Below are 9,392 nucleotides of genomic sequence, written 5' to 3' on the forward strand. Positions count from 1 at the left end.
TGTTAAAATAATATTTACTCATAAAAAGGAAACTAAATAAGTTATAATTCAAGATTAAGATGTCGTCTCTCCATGATAACTTCCACTGGCCAATGGGATTGAGGCCGTGACAGCGGCGTCGTCGAGTCGATTACGCGAAAAGTTCTCGGTGTGAGTGGAAAGTTTAACCCATTTTCCTTTGAGAATTCCCATTGGTCTTTTTGTGGAATCGCGGCACGTTTTGTTGCCAGTACATTTGCGGTTATGTGCTCATTGCAGGCTCACACGCACACACACGCACAGCCAGACATCTTTATGTGTATGTATGTATGTATGTGTGCGTGCGGCTCTTGCCAAATTGTCGATTTTATTATTTGTGTTTATATGATTTTTCAGCTGTTCTGCATTTTAAAGGAAGTTGGGGAAATGGAAAGAGATAGAGAGGAATGGAGGGGGTTTCCCCAACGCTGAGGGCACAAAATGCGAGGCGCGTCTTCAACCTCATTTCTTATTATAATGTGAAAAATATCCTTTTACAAATTCAAAACGTTGAAATGTGCGATTTCTTTTGTTGCCGTTTCTAACGGCCGGATAGAGAGTTTCTATATATATATGTGACTCTGTGTGTTCATAGGACCCGCGTGACTCTACGGGTCACGTCCGTTTTGCATGTAGTTTACGGAGTCGAGATATTCATCAATGGGTATTGAAATATTCGGCGCATCACTGGATGGCAATTTTCTAGATTTTTTTTTTCGGACTGCAAACTCATCGTTGTCACCCTTTGATGGAGGCTCTATAAATTGCTTTTTGATTCTAGTCCTCCTTTTCGAATTTGCAGGGCAAGGCTCTTGAAATCACTGAATTTATCTTCCTAAAAATCATTGAAATGCTCTCGAAGTTTCTAACAAATCGTCTCCATTAAAAGCTTTCATCGGGAAAACATTTTGTTGGTTCTAATTTCCCAATGGAAACTATTACAAAATTAATTTTATTCAGAACTTGAGAGTTTAGAAGGCTTTCAGTTCTCTTTTTCAATTGAAAAATTGCTAATTTCCGACAGTTTGTCAATGTCAGTTGTGCAATTTAAATTAATTGTTAATCATTAAGGTAACACAATCCCATTGGTTTGTTTTAGGGTTTATAATTATAATTAGTGCCAAAGAAACTCCTAATTAATAACACATTGAAATTGTTTAATTATACGCGTTTTTTGACTTCATACTAATAATTATTTTCCAATAATTAATTAAAAAAAGCATAACATATATCATTTTAATGTCTACATATGGAAATTTATGTTTTTGGTTAGTAGAAAAAACCTGCAAATATTGCTGTTAAATTAGCAAATATAATAGCTATTATTATTGATGTTCCATATTTTTTTAAAGCATTTCAAGCTGCATTTTTTATAGCTTTAAGCTTTTGAAAAACAAATAGTGTTTTTTCTTCTACCATAAACATTAGGGGCATTAGTTTTGAAAAAAAACTGCATTTCGATAGCTTATTTGTTTATGTTTTTACAGCATTATTTTTTGTGGGAATCGTAAAAATGGGAAAGAAATTCTCAGTTGCAGAAAAGCCATTGCAGCGAAGCTTTTATTAGTTTAGTTTTCGAAATTAAACGTATTTGCATGTCAGGCTGTCACACACACACGCACGAGTTTCCTACCAAATAAAAAACTTTGCCATTTTATGGAAGCCTCTGTATGTGTGTGTGAGTCTAGTTGATGTATTTTTTGCAGTTGGCGAATGTTATAATATTGTTGCATGATGCCTTTGGTGTCTTTTGTCGACGGTTTGGTAATAGTTGTTGTTGATTTGCTTGGCTTTTGCCTGCTGCCAGTGCCGAGTGTACAATTTAATTGCTTTTTGGGTTTTTGTTGGCCAGAGTGTGTGTGTGTGTGTGTGAATATGACGGAACTGGTTGTCGTCTAACAATTTTTAGAATTGCATTGAAAGGCGGAGGGAGTGAGAGCCGAAGGAAAATTCAGTTGAAATTTCACGCTGCAGTCCAATGGAGCTGGAAAGGATGGCAGGCATGTCTAGTACAATATTTTGCTTTTAACCTAAAATCTAGAGTTTAATTGTCATTGGATGTAGATATGAGTGCACTGAGAAAAAATGATACAAGTTGTAAAAATTTTATAAATTTTATAAAGATGCTTTCGCGTTTGAATAAAATAAGATGGAGGGAAAAGTAGGAGATCTGTCTTGTAGTAACATAAATGTTTTTCAAATAAATTTTAATAAATAGAATTTCTCTCAGTGCTCCATACTCCCTCTCTTTGTCTTTGGCTGGTGTCAACGGAAGTCGTCGCAGTGTTTGTTAGGTGGCTGCCATCGAAATTCCGGATTCAACAGCAAAGTAACCAAAATGCAATTGTTTTGCAATTGGCATTTTGACCACATTCTGACACCCCATATGGCCAAGCGAATGGCACTGGCAGCCACTGTAAATTGCGAAAAACTAAATATGCACAGACATGCGCAAATGTGTGTGCGAAGTTGGCGTAATTTAGTTAGCATTTCAAATGTTTTTCCAATGCCAGTATTAGGCACAGGACATTTTCTGTCGATATGCCGAAAAATTCTTAATTGAAAATGAATTTGGTTTTGTGGAAAGTGCTGCGTGCTTCGTGCCTCATCCTGCTGCTGCTCCTGACTCCTTTTTTTTCCAATGCCTTGTTTTGCTTTCTACTAATTCGGATTGTTTTGTGTTTTATCTGGATGTGATGGCAGTTCGAACAGAAACAGATCGAGGCTCTGCTGCTGCGTTTTCCAATGGTTTGGTTGCACACTTTTCCGGGGTCTGTTGGCGTTAGCTGACATTTGCATATTTTTTCGAGCCTGCAGACGAGTGCTGTTATCCTTTGGCACAGCTGCGCTGCTGCTGTTTACTTAGTGTCGCCGAATCTGTATCAGAATCTGAATCAGGCAAGAGGCAGCCACTCTCTCCCTTTCTCTTTCATCCAAAAACGGTTGCAACAACATACGAGCATGGGCAAATACAAAAATTCTAGTCTACATATTTGAATTCGACAATGAACGAAGCAAATGCCTCTGTTCTGTCTCTGAATTTGATGAATGTAGAAACGGCCATCGCATCGAGGCACTCTCATCCTAAATTGCCTTTGGATATATACACTGTTATATCTGAATAGATATGGTATCAGAGATAATGGTAAAAGAGTTTTATCTTACTTATTTACTTTAAATAAAGTTTTATATAGTATTATCCTTTTATACCCATACATATCTCTCTAAAATCTTATTTAAATCAAAAAACACTTTTACAGTGTACCTGCATTTGTGTATTTGTTGTGGATTTAATAGATGGGTGGCCAGATATATAGACGGACAGCTGGAAAGCTGGACAGGCCGGAGGCTTCATCTGGCTGTTGGCCATATTTGCCGTTATGCATGCAAATTGCACTAATGAGCGTCACAAAATTTTGCATAGACAAATACCTGGAAATGCCGAGAAAACCGAGACGGGGATGTGGATGTGCATCTGGCCATTCCTTGGCTAAAAGGTTTCAGTTCTTGGCCCTTAAATGAGGTCGACCCCTAGAGTGGTAGAGAGGTAGAGAGGAGACCACAGAAGCTATCCCCACTTGCCAGCTGGAGGGCAGTTTTCACGCACGGTTTCCCTCGTTCACGGAGCTGTGACAGTTTTTTGCCACTGCATCTGGAGCTGGAGCTACTTTTCTACCACTGCTGATGCTGCTACTGCTGCTGCTGCCATTTTTGCTCATTAGAGTAAATGCACTTAATTAGAGGATACCAGCCATTGGGGGATTCACCCAAAAAAAAAAGAAGGGCAGAAGCGGAGCAAAGTAGAGCCAACGGCTATGATTACGTCGTTCTTAATAACAATGATGAAAACAACAAGGGCTAAGCATGAAAAAAACAATGCAGTTTACACTTTAAATGAGTGCAAATAAATAAATGGCTAAGCGAAATGCGACAAATAGCTGGGAAATGGCAAAAATGGCTTACAAAGTTGCGCATTTTAGTGGCCACTATCCTGACCCAACTGGCTCTCCGCTGACCAGTAATTTGTGTGCTACAGGACCCCAACTTATTTGCATTTCCCGGCAATTGTTGTTGGGCATCATTAGCGCACGAGTAGTGTGTGTGTGTGGTTCCGGCAGATAAAGTATAGTGAGAAAAATAATGAAGAATCTTAAGGGACCTCAGGTATTAGCCAAGAAAAAGTTAATTAGAAAGTTGGTGGCCAGTCACTAGTTAAGTATTTCCTAGGACAAACTGAATATTAAGAGTTTTTCATATCTTTTAACTAAATTTTTATTTCAATCCTTTATTTTCCTCACTGTTTCCTGCAAGCACTTTCAGGCCTTGATTGCAATGGCAGGCTGCTCATTAAAAATCATTAAAATTGATTGCAATGGCTGTGCTTCTTTATGCCGCGGCAACTTTGTGGCAGTCGTAAGGATCACAGCTGGAGCCTAGAATGCAATCTGATTGTTAAGTCAACATATGCACAGCGATCTGCGGCATTTCGAACTTTTGGACAAAAGAAATGCCTGGCTTGCAGACCCTAACTCGCTAACTGCTGCTGCAGCTCGGTCCGACCGTTCGTCCGTTTGTCAGACAGAGAGAAAAGTGCTTGGGGCAGTGGCAAAGCCAAATGGTGCAATGTGCGAGGGGAAATTGTTTGCCTTTTGCTTGTCTTTGTCGTTTAATTAACTAAAAAATTGCTTTTTTAAATAGTTTCCAGCTGAAAGTCAGCCAGCGACACAGACACAAGGGGCAAGGGCCGAAGGACGATGGGCGAAGGACGACGAGCAACGTAGGGGGAGGCAGCTTTCCGCTGGGGCGAGTCTCTATTAAAGAAACGCTTGAATAATTTCAGCCTTAGGCCAGTGGGGAGCAGCCATTGGAATATTATGCTTGCCATTTGCTTTGACGCTCGCTTTTAGCTTATTAGATGTTCTGTGCCTGCCCGGGCGCCATCTCTCACATCCCTTAGATTTCTCACCCTCCAGCTGGTCGTTATGCAATATTTATTAAAGTGAAATAAAACACTGAGCACTGCTCTAGTAGCTGTTGTTGATTGCTTAAATATTCTCTTTTGGTTACCTCTGAGCGTGCCATTTTTTCACACATCCCCTACGTCTCTCCCCCCACTCGCACTCACTCTCTCTTCAACAAGTAGTTGTAATCCAGCGCATATCTCCATTAAATATTCGCAATGTAAATACATAAATACTTGAGTAAGACGCTTAACCAGCACACACTCATTCCTCAGCTCACACATATACATTCCAGTGCCTAGCTTAGCGTAGGCTTTTGTCCCGCCCCCGAAAACTCCTTGTTTGCGTATACGTATCTACTTAGCATTAGTGCATGTACTTGGGCTTTGTATTAATTTAACTGAACAGACACGGGATTTGGGTGGGGTGTCCGTGGTAGGGCTTCCAAGTGGCTTCGGTTGAGAGAGGTCTGATTTCGCTGGCTACCCACGATCCCAGGAGCCTTAAGTGGGTGAGTCGGGTGAGCCGATTGAGGCGATTTCCATGTGCGTCACAATAATTAAATTTCAAGTTCCGTAGTCAATTTGTGGAAGCGTTTTGAAATGAGGTTGTTAGAGGGATTGAAGGTTTATAGAGAGGGGATTTATGATTAGCCTAGGTGATAATGATAGTTGGATGAGAAATTCCAGAACTTAAATGAATATGTTTTACATTTTTCTATGTTCAAGCATTTAAGTTAAAGTTTAGATTGGCTAACCAAGTTCTTCGAGCACTTGGCCTAATTAGGACCCCATCAGGTGGCCGTCTTAATTACTCTGGGGTCCTTCAGACTCCTTCTTCGGGGCGGCCGTTATCCAAGTATCCGTACTTGGCCTATAAATAAATATATTTCCAGCAATTTCCGCTGCAGTGCTGGGGCGTGTCCACTTGGCACCGGGGTAATGAAGTGCCCCAATGCCCGTACACATGCATGCACTCACTCTCTCACCTATGACGTGTACAAATTGCGTCACTGTAACTTCTCATTTTGGTCATTATTTTGTGGGCCGTTCACTGTTCGCCATTCGCTATTCGCCATTTTTTTTTTCGTTCTTTCTGGCCAGCTTTTCCTCTTTTAACGACTTTGGCCGGGGTGGCTGGCAAAACGCAAATTTTTCGGTGCATAAATTAAAATGCAAATCCTCCGCATGGAAAATCCCCCTGTAATTAACATACATTAGCACGAGGAAATGCAAAAACTTTTCTTGCCATTCCTTTTCGCTTTTCCCTGTTCTCCTTTTGGCTTCTTTTTTTTATTTTTGCTCTCAAAGCTCCCTCTATGTGTATGTGTGTGTTTGTGTATATATTTTCGTTAATTTCTGGACAATGACAGTTAGGTGCGGGCATGGTATGGGGTACGGGGTCAGAGGTCCTTTAGGTGTCTGTGTGCTAATATAAAAATACGGCGGACCAGCGGCAGAGCAGAGTTCCGAAGGACCTTTCATGCATATGGAGTATGTAAAATGAGCAGCACTCACACACACAAACACACACACTTTTACGTAATGCACATAAGGTTGGTGTGTACTCGTATAATGAGTAAATTACACAATCAGCCCTGTTCATTTTTGGGGCACCTCACTTGACTTTCGTTGGACTTTTCGTTTTTGGTCTCTCTGCTTTGGGCTTTTCCCAGCCATATTCGTAGTTTTTTTTCGCCCTATTTTTAATTTGCAGCTCGATTTTTTGTGCTTGAAATTTTTCCACATGGAAAATTATTTGATTTATTTCCACTTGGACACACTGGCACTGCAATAAATCTTCGTTCAATATGCCAGAGTAGCAGCGCAGCGGGAAGGGGGCCATGTGTGTGTGTGTGTTTGGTTGTGTGTAGAAGAGCCCAAGGACATGCGGCCAATGCGTGCATGTATGTGTGTGTGTGTGTGTGTGAGCTCACGCAGTTGAGAACTGAAATTTTATTTAGTGTTTAGTGCGCCTCCTCTGACAGCTGCAAGGCAACAACAATTGCAAAACTTCGGCACAAGAATTTCTGTTTGGCCAAAAAAGTACAATAGCAACGAGCCACAGTAATGCTTTCAATTTTCTTCTTCTCTGAAATTCGGGCCACATTTTCTGGTGCTGGTGCTGCTGCTGCTGCTGCAACTACTGCAGCTGGGGAAAAGCGGGCGGGAAAAGCGGGGACAGTCTGATGGGCACGAGTTATGCTTTTGAGGCTGCGGCTGCGACTGCGGCTCTGGCGTCACCAAAAGCTGCCCAGACGTGCTGGCAGGTCTATAAAATGAAACTTTATTACACATCACACTCAGGACCACTCGCACACATATGCATGTAACACATTCACATACACACACATACACACATGGGCGCAGCCATTTTGCAACGTAATTGAATTGTTTCTGGCTTCCTTCCGGCAACACATGCATGGGTCAAAGATGAACCGAAAAAGGAGGTAAAGACTCTCTGCTTTTCTCTGGGGAATTTCACACATGCCACGCCTCCATCGTGAGGTCCTTATAACCCCCGAATACCACATTTTTCAACCACTCGTCTTCATTTGCCTGCCAGCGAAAATTTGCCTATGCCTTTCTGCTCACTGGATTTTTTCAGGGTTCCCTTTACTCCCTGGCAGTTTAATGAAATTTTATTATTATGAACAGGCCCATTAAAGTTTATTATGGCAAGACGAGTGTGTGTGTGTGTGTTTGTGAGTCCTGCGAGTCCTTGGGCTATTTGCTTGGGCTCGTGGTGTTTTGTCCCAGGTTAACCGCCGAAAGTTAGTGCATAGCTCAAGGCGTCGGTTGTGCAGCATTAAAAGAATATCTGAAAATCATTTGACCATGAGCTCAAAGGAATTCCCAGCAGCAGGAGCATCTGCCATGGGATCCCAGGAGGCGGAGTGCCAAGCATCCCGATGCTTTTGAAGTGGGTTGTAAAACAAGGGCGTTGGAGCATTAAAATAAATACAAATTAAAATATTTGCCCCGATATGTGTGTACGAGGTGTGTTCAAAAAGTAAGGTGACTCTTCAAATTTCGCGAATTTCAAATTTTTCGATTATCGATTTTTTTGTTTTGTTATATTGGTACACTCTTCCCTAACATCTGTACCAAGTTTCAATGGAACATCCTCTTTTGTTTGGTTGTGAGAGGCGTAAAGTTACAAGTTGTTTTGCGAGCTCGGCGATTTTTTGCTATCGAAAAATATGGATCAAAGGATTTGGATTTTTTGGCCAAAAACAACACCACAATAATGCCTCAGCCACCATATTCACCGGATTTGGCCCCATGTGACTTTTTCTTGTTCCCAAAACTGAAGATAATCGAAAAATTTGAAAAATTTGAAATTTGAAAAGTCACCTTACTTTTTGAACACACCTCGTATAACTTCTAAAAGGTTTCGATAATCGAAAAATTTGAAATTCGCGAAATTTGAAGAGTCACCTTACTTTTTAAACGCACCTCGTATGTGTGTTTCTGCTCTCTCAATCGTAGACCAGAAATTGTTCAAATGAAATGGCTCGGAAATGTTTCTTTGTGGCTGCTGAAGTAGTTGACGTTCAGAATTAAAACTAAGCCTGACTTGTCCTGGAATTCAGCAGTAGGCATTCAGGTGAATACTTTCATTAATGAATAATAAAATATTTTACTTTAAACCCTTGGCTTGCTAGCCAACTTTTAAAGGTAAATCCTCATGAATCATTAATGCGATAAGGCCCAGCTGAACTGTTGGATCTACATCAAATATGCCAAAATACCATTGCTAAATACATATTTAAATTAATGTTTTAATTTCACGCTCAGTTAAGCATTTAATATTTTGATTTGGGCCAGGCTTTGTTTACTCTTTTGCGGCAGATTGGCTGAAGGAAAATGAGTGACAGCCCAGCTCCAACCTTTGCCTTATCGAACTCTAGGAATCATACGATAGATGGCAACTTCTGACACGATTTCTGTGACGAGTTGCCAATGTGAGACCACAGGCAAGTGGCAGGAGGAGAAAGGAGTTGCGTAATGAGAAAAGGGCCAAAGATGCACTGCCAGAAATCATCTATGAGTTTCTAATAAGTCAAACTTATAGGCAGTAAGTTCTTGGGATACTTACTTGACTTATCTAATTTGCTTTTATTTCCATATTATTTCATTTAATAAGCACCTTATAATCAATGTAATTTTTTAAGAAAATGTTAGGAGTTTGCAAGTGTACCTTCTCATCAAATGATTACAAGTCGTCCAACCACACAATGCCACCAGCGCTGCCGCCCATTCCTATGCCCATTTCCACTGCCACTGCCACATCCAGTTGCCACTCCACCGCAATGAAGGGGTGGGGGGTAGAATATTCAAACCTGTGCCCTTCCAGCGCTCGTCCTGGCTCCTTTGGATCCTTTGGCACGTCTCTGAAGTTGAGTTGAGT

Source organism: Drosophila eugracilis, unplaced genomic scaffold (assembly GCF_018153835.1).
Source record: "Drosophila eugracilis isolate 14026-0451.02 unplaced genomic scaffold, ASM1815383v1 contig_367, whole genome shotgun sequence".
Taxonomy (NCBI): domain Eukaryota; kingdom Metazoa; phylum Arthropoda; class Insecta; order Diptera; family Drosophilidae; genus Drosophila; species Drosophila eugracilis.